At 39.5% G+C, this 25,416-nt stretch overlaps 1 long non-coding RNA gene across 2 annotated transcripts in view; it reads left to right on the top strand.

The window, feature by feature from the left end:
* Positions 1-15,345, top strand: part of LOC150011205 (uncharacterized) — a 35,315-nt gene extending 19,970 nt beyond the window's left edge. For both annotated transcript variants that reach the window (XR_016510648.1, XR_016510647.1), the window contains exon 3: positions 15,059-15,345. This is a non-coding gene — a long non-coding RNA (uncharacterized LOC150011205). The remainder of the gene's footprint in view (positions 1-15,058) is intronic.
* Positions 15,346-25,416: the final 10,071 nt, after the last annotated feature.

The raw sequence follows: 25,416 nt of genomic DNA on the forward strand, positions 1-25,416 counted from the left end.
CTCTGAAAAAGAGAGAGTGAGAGAAAGAAATTGGTAACTGTGTCTCTTGGACTGTCCACTGTTCCTTCTAACTGACGTTCATGCCATCTTTGAGGATTTCAGCAGCAAGTTGCCACATAAGAGAATTTATTTTGGCAATCAGATCTTGCAGGTCTGACTGGCAACCTGACTGTTAAGCCTGGCAAGGAGATAATACTTCAAGGCATTGAGCATTTTGGGCTAGTTGTTACCTTTATGTCTCAGTTTTCTCACCGGTAAAATGGAGATAATAAAACAATTGTAGAAAGATTAAATGAGATAATGCAGGAAAAGCACTGAGGGAGACACTTCTATGTGTTGCTTGATGCATTTCATCTTCTTTCTGGGCACATATGCCTGTACCATGTTTTCCAGGCTCCTCTACAGTGAGATGTGATCACATACTGAGTTTTGTCCAGTGGGATGTAGGAGAGGTGATGGTTGTCACTTTCAGGCCTGTTGCATAAACACCTGCCCAGGGCAATCTTCAGTGCTAGTTCCTCCTTCTTAATGGCTGGGTTGGAGACAACCTCCAGGGTTGAACTTAGGTACCATACTTAAAGATAGTGAAGCCACAGGAAGGAACCTGAGTCCCTATCACTGATGGAGGATAATTACCCCACCAGTTACACTTGCATTGATATGTGACATGAGTAAGAAATTAGCTTTATTGTTATAATATGGCTCAGATATTAGGATGTATCTGTGATAGCAGCGACTGTTCAAGTTAACTGAGCCCAATGTTACCAGCTTGCCTGAGAGTTTGTAAGCAAAAAAGACCAGCTAAAAAAAGAAAACAGAACCTTACTCTGCATCTCGCATCACACCACACTCTTAATTTCCTGTGTAGGACTGACTGGACTCTAATCCAAGCGACTGCATTTTGATCATGAAGCCCATCCTAGCTCTGCTACATTAATGAACATACATTCCTGGCATATAAATAAGTTGGATTTATGGGCATGGAACTTAGGAGAGAATGCTGACTTTAGAAACATATGGCATTCATCATCTTTGGATGATATTTGCAGGCTTGATTTTGGATAATATCACTCAGGGAGACTGAGCAAGAACAGAAGAAACCCTGAAGAATCTTGGGGAACTACAATATTTATAGGAAGAAAAAAGGAAAGAAGAAAATGGATGAGTGTGGAATCATAGAAGCCCAGGGAATGGGGCCGTTTTTTTTCTCTCAGGGGCAGAGAGGTGGCCGGCCCCAGATGTAAGGGGTTGAGCTGACTGTATTCTCCAGTTCATGGCCCACCATGAACAGTTTACGGGTCTCTGTGAGACGTTGCTCTGCTTGCTTGTTTATTCCATTTTGCCTCCATTACCACTCCTGTCCCCATTCTCATGCATTTGTGTGTATTTAAGAATGTATACTGCTTATTTGTGTGTATATTTTTACTTTGTGTAAATGTGTAAGAAATCTCTTTCCATTTCTTACTTTTCTCAACAAACATTAAGTTAGAAGGCCCACCCATGTCTCTTTATGGGGCATATATATTTAACCCATGGTTTTTAATTGCTGTAAAGACTCATGATGCGCATCATTAGCGGGAGAGCTTTCTAAGAAGGCAAGAGTGTTTGACAGATGTGGCAGAGAGAGCCAATAAGAAAGGTTACCATCTGGGGGATTTGGGAGCATGGAAGCAAGTGATAACCTTTGCTAGGGCAGTTTCATCAGGGTTGTGGGCGCAGAAGCCAGAATGCAGTGGGTAGATGGAGGAAGTCTTGGGAGGAGATCAAGTGGACAGTGAGCATAGACAGCCTTTGTGAGAAGCCTGGCTGGAAAGGAAAGGAGCAAGGGGATGCAGAATCAAGAAAGGGTTTGGACTTTTTAAGCTTTTGTTGTCCAAATAATCCACGCTTATTGGAGAGAAATTAGAAAATTCACATGAGCAAAAAGAAAACCAACAAAACAGGAAGTGTATTAGTTTCCTAAGGCTTCCGTAAGAAATTACCACAAACTGGGTGACTTAAACCAACAGAAATTTATTTGCATTGTTCTACAGGCTTAAAGTCTAAAATTAAGGTCTCAGCAGGGCCTGGTCTCTATGAAGCCTCCAGGGGAGGATTATTCCTTGCTTCTTCTACCAGCTTCAACCACCAGCTTTTGGTGGTTGCTGACAATTCTTGGCATTCCATGCCTGTGGACACACCCCTCTGCCTCTGTTGGCACATGGTATTCTCACTGTGTCTCCTCTGGGTCTCTGGTTTCTCTTATAAGGATGCCAGTCATTAGAGTAGGGCTCACCCTAGTCCAGTATGATCTCATCTTAATTTAACTAATTATATATGCAAGGATTCTATTTCCAAATAAGGGTATAAGTAGACATGAATTTTAGGGGGACACTATTAGATCCAGTAAAGGAAGGTTTTCTCCTTTCTCTCTCTCAAAGGATGGGAAGCAATTTGAGCATGCTTATAGATTAAATGGAAGAGTTGGGAGAATAGAAGAGGTTGGAGATAGGGGCCTGTCTGGGATCCCACAGCTTGGCCCAGTCTCTCTGGCTCACAGTGAGACACAGAATCGCTCTCCTCAAGTGCTCCCTGCCTAGGTACAGCCTTGCATGGTGCCAGCTTTACAAAAGGCTGTGACCAATGCAAATAGAACATTCCCAGGAGGGATCCAATGCAGGGCTCGGGGAGAGAGTTCACCAGAAGGACATATGCATCTCCCCACCCCCACCCCGGGGTCTTTCTTTGTTTTCTTCTGATGTTGAAGATCTTTCTCCTCCCTTAAAAATTCTCATCTCATAAACTGGAAAACCCCAAGAAATTCCTAATTCTGTGTAGTTCAAGAATAGGGAGTAGCCTCTGTCAGTTTTCAACATTTAAACTTAAGCTAGTAAATTTTTATTTGCTTATGCGTAAACCACACTTAAAGCATAATAGATGGGGAAATTTTCAGTGCAGCTCAATTTGCAAGGCATTTAATGCTGCTAAGCTTTAGAATTGTTACCTACATTTCAGCCATTTTATACATCTGCCAACTCCATGTCCACCCTTTAAAACCATCTGGTTTATAGGCACTGAGGGTCAGGGCTGAGGGACTGAGGAAAAGTCTTTTCTACAGTAGAAAACTGTCCCATCCAATAGTCCCCTCTTATCCGTGGATTCACTTTCCTGGATTTCAGTTAACTGAGATCAACCAAGGTCTGAAAATATTAAATGGAAAATTCCAGAAATAAACAATTCATAAGTTTTAAACTGCAAAGCGTTCAGAGTAGCGTGATGAAATCTTGCATCACTGGCACTGTCCCACATCTCTACTCAGTATACACTCCTCTGCCATTTGTCACTTCGTAGCCATCGTGGTTATCAGCTCCCCTGTCATGATATCTCAGTCTTGTGTTCAAATAGTCCTTATTTTACTTAATAATGGCACCAAAGCGCAAGAGTAGCAATGCTGGCCATATGCCCAAGAGAAGCTGTAAAGTGCTTCCTTTAAGTGAAAAGGTGAAAGCTCTTGACTTAGTAAGGAAAGAAAAAAGAATTTTATACTGAGGTTGCTAAAATCTGTGGTAAGAACAAATCTTCTATCTGTGACATTGTGAAGAAGGAAAAACAAATTGGTGCCCGTCTTCTTGTTGCACCTTAAACCGTGAAAGTTACAGCCGCAGAGCTGTAGTGCTTAGTTAAGCTGGAAATGGCCTTAGATCAGAAAATGTGTTCTGATTGATGTCAGCGTGTTGTGCCAGAAAGCATTGAGACTGTACAAAGACTTCAGCAAGGGATGCCCTGAAACAAGTGACACCAAGCCACTTACTGCAGGTAAGGATTGGCTACACAGTCTCAGGAATAGGCTTAGCATGTTATCATCTCCCACTATCACAAGAAGGGTGAGTATAGTACAGGAAGACATTTTGAGTGAGAGAGAGACCACGTTCATATAACTTTTAATAGAGTATATTGTTATAATCGTTCTGTTTCATTATTAGTTATTGTTGTCAATCTCTTACTGTGCTTAATTTATAAATTAAACTTTATCTTAGGTGTGTCTATGTAGGAAAAATGTTTATATAGGGTTTGTTGCTATCTGTGGTTTCAGGTGTTCACAGGGGACCCTTATCCATGCAGGCTGTAGCATGTGGCACTCTGGCTAGTTAGCTCTTGTGTATTGGTTTAGATCTTTGAGGTGTTCAGTACCAGAAAACTGTACTCAAACTTATCTAGCCTGTCAAAGAGTTTATTGGCTTATACCTCTGCAAAGTCCAGAGCTGCAATGGCCTTTGGGGTTAGTTTGACCTAGGAGCTTGTTGATATCATCCAGAACTTAGTTCATTTCCATTTTGCAGGTCTGCCTTTCATGGTGAGAGCTTCGTCCAAAGCCTGCCTATCCTTATGAGTACAAGGTGGCTGCCAATAGCTCAGCATAACCAGTGCTATGCTGGGGACACATGGAGTTATGTGGGGATGGATCAGTTAAGATTCTTTTGGAAGCGAGGCTGAGAAACACAATGTAAAGCAATTTAGGCAAAAAAGGAACTTACTGGTATCAGGAGTCACTGGATCCGGAGCCTTTAATGGTACTAGATTTTTTTTTCTCTCAATCTTGGTTTTGTTCTGGCAGCTCCCGAGTCTCATATATCTTGGTTTCACCCCCAGAGACTAACTCTCTTTGTGTAACTTCAGTTACAAAAATCCTGAGGAATGACCCTAATTGGTTTGGCTTTAGGTGTGAGTACATTGCTTACCCTTCTAGAGAAGTAGAATAGTGTAAAAACATATTTTACATTACAGCTTTATGATGGTTAAGTGACAACCAAAGTGATTGTAGTAGTCCCTCTGTATATCGCGGTTTACTTATCGCGGGATTTTTAAAAATATTATATTTAATTATTTATCGTGGATTTTTCACTATATTGCGGGATTTTGTGGTATTGTATACGTATGTTGTTAAAGGTACGTAGGTTTAAGAGTGTAGAATATGTTTAAGAACGTAAGTAGTGTTTATAAAAGCATGGAAAAGGTTAATAAGGGAGTGGGAAAGGTTAATAAGGGACTGGGAACGGTTTATAAGTGTGTGGGAAGGGCTTATAAAGCTTTAAAATATATATAAATACTAAAATAAATGTAAGGTTCCTACTTCGCAGATTTTCACCTATCACTGGGGGGTGGGGGGAGGAGGGAGATCTAGAATGTAATACCCACAGTAAGTGAGGGAATACTGTATACCAAATACTTTAATATTCCCAGTACTAGTCATCTATTACTGCATAACAAGTTACCTCCAAACTTAGTGACTTAAAGTGACAATAAGAATTCATGATCTCATGTGATCTCTGTGGTTTGAAATTCAGGACTGGCTCAGCTGAGTGGTTCTGGCTCAGGGTTTCTCCTGAATTTGCAGTCCAGCTGTCAGCTGGGGCAGGAGTTCATTACCTGGGGCCTGACTAGGCTGCAGGATTAACGTTGACATCCTCACTGGCTCACTCATGTGGCACTCAGTTCCTCCCCTGACAGCTGGAGTGTCCTCATGACATTGGGGCTGGCTTTTCCCAGGATGAGCAGTCCCAAAGAGTACAAAGGGAAAGTCACAGTGTCTTTGAGGGCCTAACCTCAAAAGTCACACTCTTATCATTTTTGCAATATCGTTTTCCTTATACAAATCAGCTCTGTCAGGGTGGGAGGGGATTACCCAGGAGTGGGAATCCCAGGAGGTTAAGAATCACTGGGGGCCACCTGGGAGCTCTCCTAGGCTACTACATTCTCCAAAACACATCCTGGAGAACTGGGATGTTAACGGTTGTAATATGAAGAAGGGGATCTGCAGATAAGTCAGTTTGAGAAAGGATATGTTCAACCAAGTTAAACAGGTTTCTTTCCTTCAGTGTTCTCATACAGCTTTTACTATGCTGATACCTGCTTTGAATTCCTAAAAGGGGAGTCGAGTAAATAATACCACAGTTTCTGTCTCATTCTCCAGCTTTTCCTCCTGCAGGCCCTGCTCCCCTCCCCCACCCCCACTCCTTTCCCTCAGAACAGCGGTTCTCAACCTGTGGGTCACGACCCCTTTGGGGGGGTCAAACGACCCTTTCACAGGGGTTGCCTAAGACCATTGGAAAACACATATATAATTACATATTATTTTTGTGATTAATCACTATGTTTTAATTATATTCAATTTGTAACAATGAAAATACATCCTGCATATCAGATATTTACATTACGATTCATAACGGTAGCAAAATTACAGTTATGAAGTAGCAACGAAAATCATTTTATGGTTGGGGGTCACGACAACATGAGGAACTGTATTCAAGGGTCGTGGTATTAGGAAGGTTGAGAACCACTGCTCTAAAAGCATATTGGAAAGCTGCCTTGATCTCCTGTTAAAAATGTGTTTCTAGAAAGCAATACATTTTCATTTGGAGTTGCTCAACCTTGACCCTGTAAGGCCTTCCTGTTCATTTGGGCAATGCACATCGTTAAAACCTAAGAGTGATTAAAAAGTAAAGGAACACATTTTCTGGTGAGGTGAGTAGGCAGTCTTTGAAGAGATTCTGCAGAAAAGTTTTACAAAGTTCAATGTGTCAGCAATGGTTTGGGGTGATACTGAGTCATATAATGACAGCTACTGTTTGAAGTGGAGGCTGGGTGAAAAAGGTGAAGGGATTAAGAAGTACAAATTGGCAGTTACAGAATAGTCACAGGGATGGAAAGTACAGCACAGGGAATATAGTGAATAATATTGTAATAACTATGTATCTTGCCAGGTGGGAACCTGAAATATTGGGGGAACCACATGGTAAAGTATATGATTGTTTAACCACTATGCTGTATACCTGAAACTAAAACAAAACAATATGGACTATAAACTAATTGAAAAGTTAAAAAAAAAATACTGTTTGAAGGCCAGCAATCATTTATATATGAAAGTTTTGGGTCTTTTCTTTAAGTTATATTTGTTGGTGGAAAACACAAGGTACAGGTTAGTAACATCTTGTGTTTTGAGTTTTTGCCAAGAAACAGTAAAACTTTTGGTTTTGAGACCTTCCTCACCTCCTTTGTCTAAACGGGTTTTGTTGTTTTTGTGTTATCGGAGAAACCCTGGCTCTTCTTTTTTTTTTTTCTTTTTTTTTTTTTTTTAAATTTAATGTGTTTTATTGATTAAAATATTACATTTGTGCCAATTTCCCTTCCCTCTGCTCCCCTCCACCCGGTGGCCCCCCTCCCTCCAGTTGTCCCCCCCCTTTTAGATTATGTCCATTAGTTGTGCATACAGTTCCTCCCAACCTCTCTCCGTCTATTTCATTCCCTCCTACCATGATCCCCAATTCCTATATCATCTCCCTCCCTCTCCCCACTCCCCCTCCCTGTTGACCTCCCCCCAATATGCTTCCCGTACCCACAGTTCCTTTTCCACTCTCGTTGCCTGTTTAGTTTGCCTTTGTTTCATCTCCTTAGCTTCTGTTTTTTAAACCAGTCCCTTTAACATCTCATATAACAGTGGTTTGGATCTAATGAACTCTTTCAGTTTTATTTTGTCCTGGAAACACTTTCTCTGTCCTTCTATTCTGAATGACAGTTTCGCTGGATAGAGTATTCGTGGTTGTAGGTTTTGGATTTTCATTACTTTGAATATTTCTTGCCAGTCCCTTCTTGCCTGTAGGGTCTCCCTTGAGAAGTCAGCTGATAGTCTAATTGGGACCCCTTTGTACATAATTCTTTTCTTCTCTCTTGCTGCTTTTAAGATTCTCTCTTTATCTTTAATTTTTGACATTTTGATTATAATGTGTCTTGGAGTGGTTCTCCCTGGGTCCAGTCTCTTGGGAACTCTCCTTGCTTCCTGGACCTGCAAGTGTATTCCCTTCCCCAAGTCTGGGAAGTTCTCCTTTATTATATTTTCACTCAATTTTTCAAGTTCTAGTTCATCTTCCTCACTCTCTGGCAAACCAATGATTCTTATGTTGGGCCTTTTATAGCTGTCCCAGAGGTTTCTGATCCTCTCATTGTTGCTTCCCATTTCCTCTCTCTGCCTTGGTTGACTGCTTGTTCCTTCTCCATATTCCAGTTTGTTGAAATGAACTCTGGATTTTTTTTCCTCACCATCTGTCTCGTATGTGGTTTTGTTCCTTTCGTTATGAATGTTTTTCGCTTCTTTCTTATCTTTTTCCTGCTCTTTTGTGAATTCTGTAAGCCACCTGATAACAATGGCCCAGAACTGAGCCTCTGACAGGTTTCTTATCTGTTCATCTGTCAGGTTCTCTATCTGTTGCCTGGTGAGCTGTGTCACCGGGATTTCTATAGTTGTCTGCCTCATTTTGACAGATGCGTTTTGTTTTCTTGGGCTGGCTCTCGGGGGCAGTGCCTGTGTACGCGTCACAATTCAGCGACCGGCGCCTGTCCGCGACCTATTTCGCAGCCCTGTGGTGCTTTCTTTGGGGGCGGGGGTCCAAGGTGGATTCACACAGTTATTCCGCTAGGAGACCGGGATCCGTCCTCCCGCCCCCCTGGGCCTCACTGTTCAAGGCGATGCGGTGGCTGCTTTCCCCAGCGCTGGGGTCGCGCATTGCCAGGGGCTTGACTGCCGCCGGGCTTTTTCGCCGCCCCTCCGCTCCAGGTGCAACCGCAAACAGCGCTGCCCTCTTTAACTCTTACCTGCCCAAATGGCACCGCTGGTTTATAACTTCATATGTTGGGCTTCCGTGTAGTTTTATTTTCTGGAATTTCTAGTTATCCTTTGTTTTGAAGTAGTTGTATTCCTCTCTAGTTGTAGAGGGAGACCTAGCGTGTCCGTCTAAGCCTCCATCTTGGCCGGAAGTCCAGAAACCCTGGCTCTTCTTGTTGATACAGTAAAGAATTACAGATCAGCGAGCCTATTAGTGTGCACGCAAAGTTTATTAGTGAATGACAGAGCAAAAGCAAGGGCGGCCAAACGCTGGGGTGGCAAGCTCGCCCTAGGGCGGCCAGAGGGCCGACAGCACCAAGCACGCCATGAGGGCCAAGAGCACCATGAGAGCCAAGAGGGTGAGTCCTTGGTCCTGAGGACTAATATAGTTGGTGGGATGGGGGTAAGGGAGTTACATTTTGACTGACAGGTAAAGGCAGTGCCAGTTTTCCAGGACTTTCTAGTACCCAAAGGTGCTAATTGGCTTCTTCCTCTAGGCTCTATGGGCCCTTTCCCACAGTTTCAAAGGCTTCTCTTCCGAGATAGTGGAAAGGACCCATAGAATTCCAAGGACTTTCCTCTTCCTGTGCTAACATAGTGTCTCTTCTGATATTGAAACACCTGACAATATTATAGGACCATGCCCAAGACTGCTGAGTTAGCAGATGAGACATGTCTCCCTCTGCCACTCATTTGACTGTAACAGTTGTTGCTGTTGTCATTTTTTTCACTCTTTTGACCTTTATTCATTTAATGTTATATATATATATATATATATATATATATATCTTTCATTTTTATTGTTATTCTATTACAGTTGTCCTATTTTTTTCCTCCTTTGCTCTCCTTAGCCCATCCCATTCCCTGTTCCTGCAGTCAGTTCCCACACTGTTGTCTATGACCATGGGTCTTTTATACATGTTTATTGACTAGTCCCTTCCCCTTCTTTCCACCATTATCCCCCTCCCCCCTCCCCTCTGGTCACTGTCAGTCTGTTCCATGTTTCCATGCTTGTGGTTCTATTTTGCTCATTAGTTTATTTTGTTCATTAGATTCCTCTTATAGGTGAGATCATATGGTATTTATCTTTTACTGACTGGCTTATTTCCCTTAGCATAATACTCCCCAGGTCCATCCATGCTGTTGTAAAAGGTAGGAGCTCCTTCTTTTTATCTGCTGTGTAGTATTCCATTGTGTAAAGGTACCACAGGTTTTTGATCCACTCTTCTACTGATGGGCACTTGTTTTCAGCACTTGGCTACTGTATATAGAGCTGTTATAAACAGAGGGGTGCATAAGTTCTTTTGAATTGAAATTCTTATGATAGAATCCCAAAAGTGAAATTGCTGGATCAAAAGGTAGCTCCATGTTTAGTTTTTTGAGGAAATTCCATACTGTTTTCCACAGTGGCTGTACCAGTCTTCATTCCCACGAACAGTGCAAATGGGGTCCCTTTTCTCCACATCCTCACCAGCACTTATTGTTTGTTGATATTATTAATGAAGGCTGTTGTGATCAGTGTGAGGTGGTATCTCATTGTGGTTTGAATTTGCATCTCTCTGATGGCTAGTGATGTTGAGCATCTTTTCTTATATCTATGGGCCATCAAAAAACTCCTGGCACACAAAAGCCCTGGATCATATGGCTGTATAGGTGAATTTTACCAAATAGTTCACGAAGAACTACCTTCTATGCTTCTCATATTATTGCAAAAAATTTAACAAGAAGGAAGACTCCCAAACTCTTTTAACAAGACCAGTATCATCCTAATTCCAAAATCAGATAAAGACACAACAGAGAAAGAAAACTACAGGCTAACATCTCTGATGACCATAGATGTTAAAATCCTCAACAAAATATTGGCAATCCAGATTCAGCAATACATTAAAAAGATCATACCCATGATCAAGTGGGATTCATCCCAGGGATGCAAGGATGGTACAATATCCACAAATCTATAAGCGTAATCCACCACATAAACAAAATGAAGGACAAAAACCACATTATCATATCAAAAAGCATTTGATAAAATTCAGTGCCCATTTGTGCTAAAAACACTCAGCAAATTAGGGATAGAGGGAGCATGCCTCAACGTAATAAAAGCCAGGTACAAGAAACCTACAGCCAACATTATACTCAACAGGCAAAAAACTAAAAGCTTTCCCCCAAGATCAGGAATGAGACAGGAGTATCCACTTTCACCACTCTTATTCAACATAGTGTGTAGGAAGTTGTAGTCACAGTGATCAGACAAGAAAAATAAATTAAAGGCATCCACATTGGAAAGGAGTAAGTAAAACTGTTACTATTCACAGGTGACATGATAGTGTACATAGAAAGCCCTATAGTCTCCACCAAAAAACTACTCGACCTAATAAGTGAATTTGGCAAAATAGCAGGATACAAAGTCAATATTCAGAAATCAAAGGCATTTTTGTACACCAACAATGAAGTGTCAGAAAGAGAAACTAGGAAAAAATTTTCACTTACTATAGCAACAAGAAAAATAAAGTACCTAGAAATAAATTTAACCATGGAGGTAAAAGACCTGTACTCAGAAAACTATAGAACACTGGAGAAAGAACTTAAGGAAGATACAACTAAGTGGAAGTATATACCGTGTTCATGGATGGGAAGACCTAACATCATGAAAATGTCCACACTACCCAAAGTTATCAATAGATTCAACACAATTCTTATTAAAATACCAACAGCATATTTCACAGATCTAGAAAATATTTCAAAACTTTATATGGAACCAAAAACGACCCCAAGTAGCCTCAGCAATCTTGAGAAAGAAGAACAAAGTAGGAGTGATCATTATACCCGATATCAAACTATACTACAAGGCCACCATTGATGTTGTCATTTCTTTCATTTAGTTTATTTATCATGGAACAGCCCAATTTATCTAAAGCATTTTGTCACATTTCTGTAAGCAGTTACACCATCTTGAATTATTTAAGTCAGTATAAACACAGAGGTGGTATGGATGTGAAAGCTCCTACACCATATGTGTTTACGGAAATGTTCTTGTTGAGATGTTTCCAAGCACAGCATCTGCTCTTATGCATCTTTTATAATATTTTGCATGGAGCCCATGCAGTAATTGATCTTCACCATCTGATAATTTTTTATTTATGACACTTCCCCCTTATATGGTTTTGATAAATGGTAATCTTTAATATTTTGGAGCAAAAAAAGCATCTAAATAGAAAAGAATGATCAATAGAAATGTCTTCCCTGAGATCTTTAATTCCCATTATTGAGTGCATGTTTCTAGAAAAAGCTGAAGTCTAAATGCATTTAGAAGACTAAGGGCTTCTGGATATTATCTCAGATAGAAAAACTTAAGTTTATTCAACCTGTGATTCATATGGAAATCTAGGTCACATAAAGGCTGCTGAGAATAATTTTCTCTTCTATCCTTCTCTGAACTGAAAATTTGGGCTTACTCTGGGTTCTTGTTTACAGTGCTTTCTGGAATCCTGCCTTTGGCCTCAAAATGGAGTTTCGTAATGTCCAGCATTACCTCACAGCTTCTTTTAAATTGTAAATCCACCTTAGGATCCTTTGGTTGTCTTTATGGAGAAGAGACAGTAAATCCCCAAATACAACCCCTCAGAGACCTGTCTGTACTTGCACAGCTACTGATTTCAGAAAAGAATGAATCATACAATAAGTTTGTGTTCATCTACCCTCTTGAAATAGCACTCGAAACAATCTGTTATAACATTTTCTAAACTATCAAAACCAAAGAATGGTCTCTGTCTAGGGGGCCAACTTCTCAACTTACCAAGATGCAGTAATGGAAGTATAACCACCTTGACTATAAAATTTGCTGCCTTCAGAACTAGGAGAGGTACCCAAGGGCCTCCAGATGTGTACACCACTGTCTTTCTAGTGTACTTTGCAAATCACTACCATGATGCAAGATGATTTTAAGTTGTGCATGGATAAACTTTCCAAAAAATTGTGATCATTATTTAGTGGTTGTAGTGGATTGAATAATGTCCCTTTCAAAATTCATGTCCACCCAGAATCTCAGAATGTGACCTTATTTGGAAATAGGGTCCTTGCAGATGTAATCAAAGATCTCGAGATGAAATGATCTTAGATTAGGATGGGCCTTGACTCCAATGACTGGTGTCTTGATAAGAGAAAGGAGGAGGAGATTTGGGCACAGAAACAGAGAGAGAAAAAAATGGTCATGTGAATATGGAGGTAGAGATTGGAATGATGTGTGTAGAAGCCAAGGAATATCAAGAAACTAGGAGAAGGGTGTGGAGCAGTTTTTCCTGCAGAAGGAACCAACCCTTCTGACACCTTTATTTTGAACTTCTGGTCTCCTGAATGTGAAACAATAAATTTCTGTGGTTTTAACCTACCCAGTCTGTAGTATTTTGCTACGGCAGTCCTAGGAAATGGATACACTTAAAAATGTGTTCTACAAAACCTGAGATTTCACAGCTGTTACTATTTAGCCTGACCTTCCCTAATTAATTTAGGTCTCAAAAAGTCCATTGATTTAAGAAAAAAAATTAAGGAAATAATCCCACAAGAAGTAGGACAATATTGCAAAACTGGTGGGTGGCATTTGGATTGGGGACCAGTTTGAGGAGCATTGTGTTTGCAACAGACTCCTTGTACCTGGAGCAGCATTGTGGGTGATCTGGGTCAACTCTTATCTCCATGCCCTATCAACTCTGTGGCTTGGGGTAAAATATAAATAGTGGCCCATCTTCCTCAGCAGTAAAATGGGGACAGTAATAAATATCTCATAGAACTCATATGGGATGAGTTCTTTTTCCCTCAGTATTGAAATACTGGAGAGCTTAGTTTGCTGAACCAATTTCAGGTAGTGAGGGTGGGGTGGGAGGCTGGAGGCTGCTGGGCTGATGCACAAAAGAACATTCTGTAATCGGTGCCCTCAAATGTGAGCTGTGGGTGATAAATATACAGGGCTGAGCAATACGGGGAGTGAGTTGTGGTAACGCAGTAGGAACTGAGGCAGATAGCACTAGATGAATCATAGCTGAATCAACTTTCAATGCTGTGTTTGTTTGTTTATTTATTTATTTTTAGAGAGAGTGGAAAGGAGAAAGAGAGGGAGAGAAACATCACTGTGTGGTTGCCTCTCCCTCCCGCCCCCAAGTGGGGACCTGACGTGCAACCTAGTCATGTGCCCTGACTGGGAATCGAACCAGCGACACTTGGCTCGCAGGCCGAAGCTCAATCCACTGAGCCGCAGCAGCCAGGTCTATGCTGTGTTTTATCATGCATGTTATGAGCTACGTTGGCCTTTATTTCTCCCTCTTTTCAACCCCATTATTTTGGAGTTTATAAAAGTTTGGGGAAAAAACTCCAGACACTGTCAGAGAGTATGTATTTAAAAAATTTCAGAGAAATTTTGTAATTTGATTTGGACCCCTGGAAATACTATAGAATGGTTTCCTAAGCCGGCTTGGCTGGTGCCAGCAGGGTGACCTGGAGTGGGAATAACACAGCTAATGTCTATTTTGTACCAGCCAATGGGTAGGCACCGTGTTAAATGCTATCTCATTTAATCAGTCCCAAAATCTCTGAGGTAGGTGTTACTATTAAAATTCTTATTTTACAGAGGGGGAAACTGAGACTTGAAGAAATTAAGTAACTTGTTCCAGATCATATAAGTAGGTATTAAGTAACTTTTTTCAGCTTGCCAAACAAGGAGCTTTCACTCCTAATCTCTTTACTATGCTGTGTAAAGGCTTAAAAAAATGTAGAAATACAGGAAGGGGAAGAATGCCTATAAATGGTGCAAGACAAAGAACTTGATCTTTGAAGTCAGGAATGTCTGTTACAACCCTGGCTCTGCCACTATTTGACCTCAGGCAAGCTACTCAAATTCTATGAACCTCAGATTTCTCATCTGTAAACTGGATGCAGTGATACCTACCTGATAGCATTCCAGTGAGTATTAAATAAGATGTATCGAGTACAATGTGAGATGCATGGGAAATAGTACATTTTGATATCTGGTAAGGTGAGTTCTTTTTTTGTTGTTCTTTTTCTAAAAAACCTTGACTTTTTTGATGCATCTCATAGATGAACTTTAGAATTAGCTAGCCCAATATCCCATTGGGCTTTTGATTAAAATTGTATTGCATTTACTATTTATTTTGTGGAGCATTAACATCTGTATGATATTGAACCTTTTATCTAGGAATATCTTTTATGGCCATTAAAATTATATGGTCATTGTCAATAAATTTCATACTCTTAAGTTTTTTTCCTAAGTAATTCAATGTTTAACAGGAATTTAATAAAGCTTTCTTCTCTATTACACTTTCAAAATAGTTTCTGCTGATTATAGAGGAGCTGTAGATTTTTTACATGTTAACTTGTTTCTACCTTTCTGAAAATTTTAATTAATCCATATAGATATTATGTGATTGCTGTGGATATTCTATGCATACGTCTGTCCTGAAGAAGTCCAGCCATTGTTAATATAATGAGAGTGCTTTGCGTGACATCGATGTAACCTGGCAGCCAAGGAGAGTGGACTGGAATGCACATGCATGAACAATGATGACTTCACCTTACTAGTCCGTGGGGGCAGTAGAGGCTGTTGAGTGAGCATGTGTACTGTGTGGCTGTCGCATTCAAAATGACTGAGCAAGTAGAGTAATGAATCTGCATCAGATTTTGCATTAAGCTTGAACATTCCTCCACAGAAATTATTCAGATGATTGAGAAGGTCGCAGCTATGGGCAGCTGGTGACAGGCAGCATCATCACGGCAACGCGCCTGCTCATGCATCACGTCTTGTGCAGAGTTTTTTTGGCAAAACATCAAATCACCCAGGTGACTCAGCCCCTCTACAGCTCAGATTTGGTGCCCTGTGACTTCTGGCTTTTTCCAAAACTAAAATCACCTTTGAAAGGGAAGAGATTTCAGACCATTGATGAGATTCAGGAAAATATGTTGAGCAGCTGATGGAGACTGGGAGAACTGTGTGAAGTCCCAAGGTGCCTACTTTGAAGGGAACTAAGATATCATTATCCTATGTAAAATGTTTCTTGTATCTTTTACCTTCTTCAATAAATGTCTCTACTTTTCATAATACATGGTTGGATACCTTCTGGACAGACCTCGTATGTCTACTTTGCCAATATTCATATTTATTTATTTTTCTTTTCTTTTTGTATTGACCAGTAACTCTAGAACAAAATTATTCACCATCAAAGTAGACATCATTGTATCTTGTTTCTGACTTTAATGGTGATGTGGTCTGATATTTTACTCTTCAGCATGATATTTGGAAATGGGCAAAATGTTGATAGTTGTTGAAGATGAATGGTAGGTATATAGAGCTCATAATCTATTTTCTCTGTGTTTGTGTATGTTTTAAAAGTTCTATAATAAACAGTTAAGTGAAAAAATAGAGTAAAATTAAAAAAATGAACAAGTTACAAAATAGTCATGGGGATGTAAAGTACAGCATAGAAAATATAGTCAATAATACTATAATAACTATATATGGTATTGGGGGGTACTAGACTTATTGGGGAGATCATTTTGTAAATTATGTAAATATCTAATTGCTATGCTGTACACCTAAAACTAATAAAATACTGTATGTCAATTGTAATTGAAAGTAAAAAAGGACAAGACTTGTTTTAAGTTTTTGGCAGTAACCTCTTTTCAAATGAAGGAAGTATCTTTTTTCCCCCTAGCTATTTTAAATTTTTTATTTGGTATTGGCATAGAATTAAATGTGTTCTCAAAAAAATATTTTGAAAGAAAAGCTGTAACAGGGTTCACCCATCTCTCAAGACCAAGGGAAAAAGTATGAGAATCTCAGTATAAAAACCTGAGAACTCATTCACCAAATATTTAGATTGGCTTCTCTCCCTTTTCATCAACTGACAGTTTTCAACAAGAGTGGAATTGCTTCTAGAGCCAAGCACATGCTGAAAACACAGAAGGGACTAAATAAATAATGTATCATTGCTAGAAGGTTTTGGGGGGAGGAAGACGTAGGCCATGGAAACTGTATTGCCCAGCCAAGATCCCCCTCCAGGACTGAACGAAATATCCCCCAGCTCTGCCGAGATTATAGCTGGCTGACTCTTTCCAGCTGCCAACCCTTCTCAGAGATTTCCCGTGGCTGAACAGAATCACCTTACTCACATTTCCACCCCCATCCCAGGAACAGGTGCATCCACAGACTGGCCTGTGTGAGACTGTAAAGTCCCAGCACTCTTGCCCCACTCAGGACAAGCATTGTTGGCCGGGCTCGTTGCCTCTGAGGGCTGTCAGGGAAGGATCTGCTCCAGGCCTCTCTCCTTGGTTTGTAGATGCCCGTCTTCTCCCTGTGCCTCTTCACGCCAGCTTCTCTCTGCACGTGTGTGTGTCTGTGTCCAAATATGACACTAATCATTAGGATTAAGATATACCTTCCTCAGTATGACCTTGTTTTAATTTAACAAATGACATTTGCAAGCACCCTATTTCCAAGTAAGGTCGCATTCAGAGGTACTAGGTGTTAGGACTTCAATATTTGAGTTTTGGGGGGATATAATTTACCTGCTAACAATGTATCACATCAAGCTTTTTTCTTATACTTTGGTCCTTCCTTTATAATGTGTCTTTGAACCCCAGATAGCCTCTCTCTTCTAGTGTCAAGTTGTCTCCTCACTTTTTTGGATAATATTTGTGGACAGTTAAATTGGAATATATATATTCTTTCCTTCTTTTTGGTGCTTTAGCCTGACTTTAAAGATTTTTTTGCCCCTGGCTGGTTTGGCTCAGTGGATTGAGCGTCGGCCTGCGAGCTAAGTGTCGCTGGTTCGATCTTCCAGTCAGGGTACATCAGAGAAGGAAAACTCTGATTCCAAAAAACCTCCGCTGCCTTGCGGCATACCTCTTCAGGGGAAAGGCTAAGGGAGTAAACCCCGACAGAAAATCCGGAGCCGGAGTCCCTAAGGCGGTTTGACGTTGTAGTCAACACCGGCAACTCCTGCGGCGCACCTGAAGCCAAGCTGTATTGACTCCGTCTTTCCCTTGGACCCTTCAGCTGCGAAGAGAGGGGGGGTCTGCTGCATGGGCAACAGCAGACCCTCCATATCACCCTGCCCAGGCTCTGTAGCTTCAGCTCCACTGGAGAGGACACTCCAGCGTCATCGCAAGATGTCGATTCAACACGGGAGGAGACAGATACCGTGTCACTCCCGAGTCGGACTGCACAGCCATTCTCGGCGGTGCAGATAGACTCTTAAGAAGCTACACCATCGTCTCTCGAGACGGACGGCTGCCGACGACGACGACAACATGTATATATTTACATATTTGTATTTTATGAATTCATATATGTGTATGAAAAACTATACAGGTATACATCTTTTCTGTACCATCCTTAAAGCAAATTAAGAAAATCAGGACACATTGCCTCTAATATTTCAACATGTATCACATAAAAAGTAGGTATATTTTCCTATGTAATCATGATATCATTATCATACCAACGAAAATGAACAAATTCCCTAACATCATCTAATATTCAATCCATATTCAAATCTCCCCCATCTTCCAAAATGTCACTTAATAGCTTTTATTTTATTTTTTGAGAACCATCATGGTTCATGCATTACATTACAATTCTTTTTGTTTTTCTATTGAAATACTTTTCACCCAGCCCCTAACTCTACTACCATGTGGCAACCATCAGTTTGTTCTCTGTATCTATAAGTTTGTTTCTGTTTTGATTGTTAGTTAATTTTGTTTTTTAGATTCCACATATAAGTGAAATTATATGGTATTTGTCTTTTTCTGTCTGACTTGTTTCACTTAGTGCAATACCCTCTAGGTCCATTCGTGTTGTTGCAATGGTAAGATTTCATTTTTGAAAATATATTTTATTGATTATGCTATTACAGTCATCCCAATTTTTTCTCCCTTTGCCCTGTTCTACCCAGTACCCTCATTACCTCCAGCAATGACCCCATAGTTCATGTCTACGGACAATGCCTATAAGTTCTTTGGCTACTGTATTTCCTATACTGTTCTTAACATCCCCCTGTCTAGTTTGTACCTACTGGTAATGCTTCCTGATCCCTGCACCTTTTCTCTCATTCTATCCCTTCCCCTTCCCACCTGATAACCCTTCAAATTATCTTCATATCTACGATTCTGGTTCTGTTCTGCTTGTTTGCTTAGTTTGTTTTTTAGATTTGGTTGTTGATAGTTGTGAATTTACTGCCATCTTATTGTTCATAGTTTTGATCTTTTTTTTTATATAATTCCTTTTAAAATTTCATATATTAATGGCTTGGTGATGATGAACTCCTTTAGTTTTACCTTGTCTGGAAAGCACTTTATCTACCCTTCAATTCTAAATGATAGCTTTGTTGGACAGAGTAATCTGGGTTATAGGTCCTTGCTTTTTATCACATTGAATACTTCTTGCCAGTCCTTTCTTTTTTCCTGCAAAGTTTCTTTTGAGAAATCAGCTGACAGTCTTATGTGAACTCCTTGGCAGGTAACTCTTCTTTTCTCTTGTTGCTTTTAAGATTTTTCTCTTTATCTCTAACCTTTGGCATTTTAATTATGATGTGTCTTGGAGTGGTCCTCTTTGGGTCCATCTCATTTGGGACTCTGTGCTTCCTGGACTTGTACATCTATTTCCTTCACCAAATTAGGAAGGTATTTTTTCATTATTTTTTCAAATAATTTTTCAATTTCTTGCTCTTCCTCTTCTCCTTCTGGCACCCCTATGATTTGGATGTTGGTATGTTTGCAGGTGTCCCAGAGGCTCTTTAGCCTATCCTTTTTTTGGAGTCTTTTTAATTTTTGCTATACTGATTGAATGTTTTTTTTCTTCTTTATGTTCCAAATATTTGATTTGATTTTTGCCTTCCTCCCCTCCACTGTTGGTTCCCTGTAGATTTTCCTTTATTTCATGTAATGCAATCTTCATTTCTGTCTGGGTCTTTTTTATGTTGTTGAAGTACCCAATGAGTTTCTTGAGCATCCTAATAACCAGTGTTTTGAACTCCGCATCTGATAGATTGCTTATCTCCATTTCATTTAGGTTTTTTTTCTGGGGTTTTGTTCTGTTCTTTCATTTGGGCCATATTTCTTTGTCTCCTAATTTTTGCAGCCTCTCTGTGTTTGTTTCTGTGTATTAGGTAGACCTGCTTTGACTACCTGTCCTAGTAGTGTGGCCTATTGTAGACAAGCACACCTGTAGGTTGTGTGGGACAAAACCTTAGGTAATCACCAGGGCGGGGCAACCTGAGTCACCACTCTGTGGCTCTGTGAGATAGGTCTTGGAGAAGGGATAATGCCTCTGCCTGTCCTCTGGAGTTTTGCCAGGGTGGAAGCTGTGTCCCAGCGCTTGCTCTATTGCCAGTCACTTCAGTTTCTTCCCATATACCACTGGTGCCTTTCCAGCTGTTGCCCTGGTGCTGAATTCCAGAGGGTGTGAGTATGCGTAAGTCCTAAGTTGACTGAGGGCCCTTTATGAGGAGTCTCCTGAGATCCTTAAGTTTCTTCCACCACTCCAACCCCCACTGAAACACTGGGGAACACAATTTTCATTGAGTTAGATCTGACACTTGTTTTTGACTAACTTTTGGCATCTGAATCCAAAAATGACCCAGTTTTTCTCTATCATGTCAACTTTTTAAGGTACAAGATACTCTCCCTTTGTACCAAAAATCATACAAAATGTACAGACAAAGGAAAATAAAGAAAAAAATTATCTGAATGTACTGTTTATTTAGAGTTATTTTATTCATATAAAGGCTATATGTTACTATAAGTCAAATTATGTACAAATAGTAAAGTTTTGCTACCAAACATACATATTAAGGTATTTTATCTTTTTAAATGACAGGCTAGGAAGTGTCAAAATGAGATACTTGAAACAGTCTCCTTCAGTTGGCAAAGCTTTAACAAATTGCTTCATGAGACCCAGTTTTATGTGCAGAGGTGGGAATATAATGTTCTTTCTGTCAACAAGTGGCTCATATAATGTAGAATGTTTGGATCACCAGGTTTGAGGTCAGATCCTGGAGGCCAATTTGACTCCACCCAATGCTTCTCACAAGCTCTGCTGTCCCACATACACAGAAAACAGGGATACTTGGTGTATCCGTGTTGCTGACCAAGAAGGAAGCAGACCATTTTAAGGTCAACACAGATGATCCAGTTGTGCTTGTGATATTGCAACAGATCAATGACTGTTTCTGTCTTCATATTCTTCATGAAAACAAACTGAATGGCCAATTGGGACTGCACCAAATAAATTACCATTGTGGAGGAGGACACACTTCAAGCTCTGCTTTGAGCTATTGATGAACAGTCGTCATTCAGTTGCATTATATAGATCAGAATTCCACATTCCTCCATTAAACCATGTAGGTTATGGCAATACACAAAGCCACCATCACTTTGAAAGTACTGCAGATATGCATTTTCTCTCGATCGAAAGTAGGATACCTTCACTCCTTTTTCCAGCAAGTTTTTCTCATGCAGTCTTGTTGCTAGGAGTTCTGAAGCCTTTTTGGATAGTCCCAAATCTCATGCCAAATTATTCAACTCATGCTGATCAAATCCCGTACGAACTGAGTCATCTTCAATTTTAAAATCTTCATCGTTGCTGTCAGTTCTTCACCATACTCCTGTTTTTCAAAAGAAGGTAGTTCAATGAAAACTGGCACTGGGATTTCAGCTGATTGAGGCACTGGGCATATAGCTGATAGTAGACTAGAATACTTTATTTTACACTTATTTTTCTTGTTCTATCCTGACGTTTTCACTATACAAAAGTAACAGTCACTTGAATGATCTCTGGGCTCTTGTCAAACCATAGGTAGACCAAATGGCAATTTATCACGTGTTCCCTTCGTCCACATCCGTAAACTCTTGACACACTGCTTGCACACTTTGTGAGGGACCCAAGACTTATCTCGATCATCAAGTTTTACTTTAAAATATGCAAAATAAGCTTGCCTGACAAATGTGCTGATGTTTGTCCTTTGGGAATGGTGAAACTGCCACAGATATAACAAAATGAATCAGGGTTGTTTAGGCATTTACGATGAGAAATAGCAGAGGCAGACATGATCTGAAGGAAAGAAAATAAGTATGTATGTAAATAAAAAAATGAGTTCTGCTAACTCCTTGTATACAGACAAGAACTCGGACTACACTTCAGAATACGATTCACTATATAGAGCGGCACACAACCTCTCACCACACTGTCTCATGTGTAACTCAATAGCCTAGACAAGTATGAACCTGTCACTTGTCTCCAAGGTTGTCCCCTACCCATCCCCACTTGAGGGAGGTTTGCTCTCAGCCAATAGGAGAGCACTAGTGCTTCCCTCACTCTAGGCTCAATCCAGCCTAGAGTGGTCGCATTAAGATAAGCTATAGAGAAAAACTTGATGTGACAGAAGAAAACTAACTGCAGTTTTGAAATCAGCATGCCCATTAAGTCTAAAACAGCTGAAAAATTGAAATCAACAGGAATTATGTTAAAAATTGTTCTCCTGTGTTTTTATAGCCAGAAGTTATTGGGACTCATCTTCCTGGCGCTGGAACCCTGGACTGGGTGGTCTGGTCTGGGGCTGGGATCCCTCACTTCTGAGGTATCCCTACCTATTTTTGTCCACCACAAGTGGATTGGTGCTGGTCATTTGGCATCACTGTGCCTCTCCACCTCTGCATATTCTGCACCCTCGCCCTTCCTGCACCTCTTTCTCTCCTATCCATCTGGATGAATGTGGCTTCTTCAAATCCTTAGTTGTCAGGCTTCCATACGGCTAAATTTCCCGATGATTCTCAGTGATATATGTTTTGTAGTCTATAGTTGTAATTTTTGCTGTACTTGTGTTAAGAGGTGAGGTATGTTTACCTACACCTGTATTTTGACCAGAAGATTTCATTTTTTTAAAAGCTGAGTAATAATTCAGTGTCTTTATTCAATTATCTATCAGTGTATACTTAGGTTGCTTCCATATTTTGGCTCTTGCATATGAAATGCCCTTCTTTGTCTCTATTTTAAAGTCTATTTTGTCGAAGTATTGCTATCCCAGCTTTTAAAAAATTTCTATTGACCTGAAATATCTTTTTTTTTATACCTTTACTTTCAGTCAGTGTGTATCTTTTGATTTGAAGTGGGTCTCTTGTAGGCAGCATATGTATGGGTCTTGTTTTCTTCATTCAGCCACTTTATGTCTTTTCTTTGGTGCATTTAATCCATTTACATTTCAAGTAATTATTGATAGGTATTTAGTTGTTGCCATTTTATTATTCATGTTTTAGACCTTTTTCCCTCTTCTTCTTAAAGTAGACCCTTTAACATTCCTTGTAATACTGATTTTGTGGCAATAAACTCTTTTAGCTTTATATTGTCTGGGAAAAATTTATCATTTTCAATGTGTAGTTGGGTGAGTTTTGACAAATATGTAGAATTGTGTAACCACCATCACAATCAACATATAGAATATTTCCATCACCTCAGGTAGCTCCCTCCTATGCTTTTGCAGTCAATCTTCTCTCCTTTCACTCTTATCTCCAGATCTCGGCAACCCAGATCGAATTTCTGTTTCTCTGTTTTGCTTCTAGAATGCTACATAAGTGGAATTGTACAGTACATAACATCGATGTGGTTGCATATATCAGTAGTTAGTTTCTTCTTATTGCTGAATTGTATTCCACTGCATTGATGTATCACAGTTTGTTTATTTGTTCACCAGTTGTTGGACATCTGAGTTGATTCCAGTTTGGGGCTATTATGAATAAAATTGCCATAAACATTCATTTACAAGTGTTTGAGTAAATTCCTAGAAAGGTGATTGTTGCACTATATGGTAAGTATTGGTTTAACTTTATAAAGAAATGGTATATTGCTTTTAAAAACATTAATTCCACCAATGGAGGAACATGAACAAATGTATATTATACTCCAAACACTCACAAGTCAGGTGAATTTCTCCCTTGGGTACTAGTAAGTGAGGGGTGGGGAGAGAGGATAGTAATATGAGTTTATTGTAGTGACTCATAACCATGGATAGTCAATAGAATCTCATAAGAAGCTTTTATAAAATTTGATGCTAGTACCCCGTCCTCACCCCTTCAGAATTAATAGGTTTTGGTAAATCTTCTGTGATTCTAATTATAGCAAAGATTGAGGACTGCTCTGATGGAAGTGCTCTCATGGAACATGATGCCTGTGAAATAGAGACAAGGCTTTTTTTTTTTTTCCATTGTGTGGTTGCCTCTCACTCGCGCCCCCAACTGGGGACCTGACGTGCAACCTAGTCATGTGCCCTGACTGGGAATTGAACTAGCAACACTTGGCTTGCAGGTAGATGCTCAATCCACTGAGCCGCAGCAGCCAGGGCTGAGACAAGGCTTTTTAATAACCAAGAGGCCACTTCCTTGATGAAAATGAATCAGTGATATGATAAAATAGGTGGTAACTTTCATGGTATTGTATGAAATGGTGTAAAACCAATAACATTTTTGGCTGTAAATATATATTTTAAATGTTATGTCTTGCATGAGTTTTAAAAAATGAATATAAGAGAACTGTAACTCTGAAGTTCTTAAGCCACTTAAACGTTTTTGTATTTTCATATAAAAAACCCCCAGTATACTGCACTTTTTCAATATTAAATATATAAGAAAACTTGCAATTTTTATTTTTTGTTCTTAACTCTGCCAAGTCTTCCAAGGATGTTTCCTCTCTTATTTTAGACTATGATTTACAAAACAAACTATTGTTTAGTACTTTTGATTTGACTTGAAAAGAATACATTTTAAAGCAGCTTTACATATTATTGGACCCACTTGAAAAACTTCTTACCTGTATCTTATTCTTTGGGTTTAGCTCTTAGTTCAGAATGTCAACTTCACTCTACAAAGTGATGAGCTGTCTACATAAAGTGTTCATGATTCAAGAAAACAGCTCTGCTTTTCACAGATAGCTTTCTCCTTGTATTTAGAAGTAAAATACAGACAGGATACTTCAGGGTGATAATTTCCAAAAACAAAATGAAATAACTTGACAGATAATAGAAAAATCAAGAACCTTACTGGGCATAGGAAGGTCCAAATTGGTTGGTCTGCAGAGTTAAAATCTGAGGGTAAATGAATAGATAGTATGTTTTGAAATGTTTTTCTGTGGAACATTTACAATGTAAACTGAGGATTACTTTTGATTATTTTAAATGGCCAGTCCTACAGAAAAGGGCAAAAGGAAAGAGGAAAGAATAAAAGGAAGGTTCTTCATCCTGGGTACCATGGTAGTTCATTGATTAAAAAAATAAATTGCTTCATAATCATTGTTATAGTAACAATAGAATTTTAAATAAAAGAAATAAAATACACTCACGTTCCTGCTACCCACGAATCAATCTGTTCTTATTTTCTCATTTTTTTAGGATTCCTTTGTTCCATTAATTAGGTGGAACATTGTTTATTCTCCATTTCCCAACTGTAAGGCACACAGCCTGTTTTTTTTTTTTTTTTGATATTAAAATATTGCTGTGAAAATTTTAATGCAAGTTTAAGAAAAAATTTTGGATTAGTTTTTTAGAATAGATACATGGAAATAGCATTTCTGAATCAAAGGACATTTTAATAGTTCTTTATTATGTTAACTCTTCTCAAAATGTGTTATACTCATTTATTCTATATAGGTACAAGTGCACTACCTCAACAGTCCTGGGTATCCTAGTATGAAATAAAATGTTCTTACTAATTTTTACAGCTTCATTTTAATG

The sequence above is a fragment of the Furipterus horrens genome, unplaced genomic scaffold (genome assembly GCF_987537825.1).
Source record: "Furipterus horrens unplaced genomic scaffold, mFurHor1.1.pri manual_scaffold_4, whole genome shotgun sequence".
NCBI lineage: Eukaryota > Metazoa > Chordata > Mammalia > Chiroptera > Furipteridae > Furipterus > Furipterus horrens.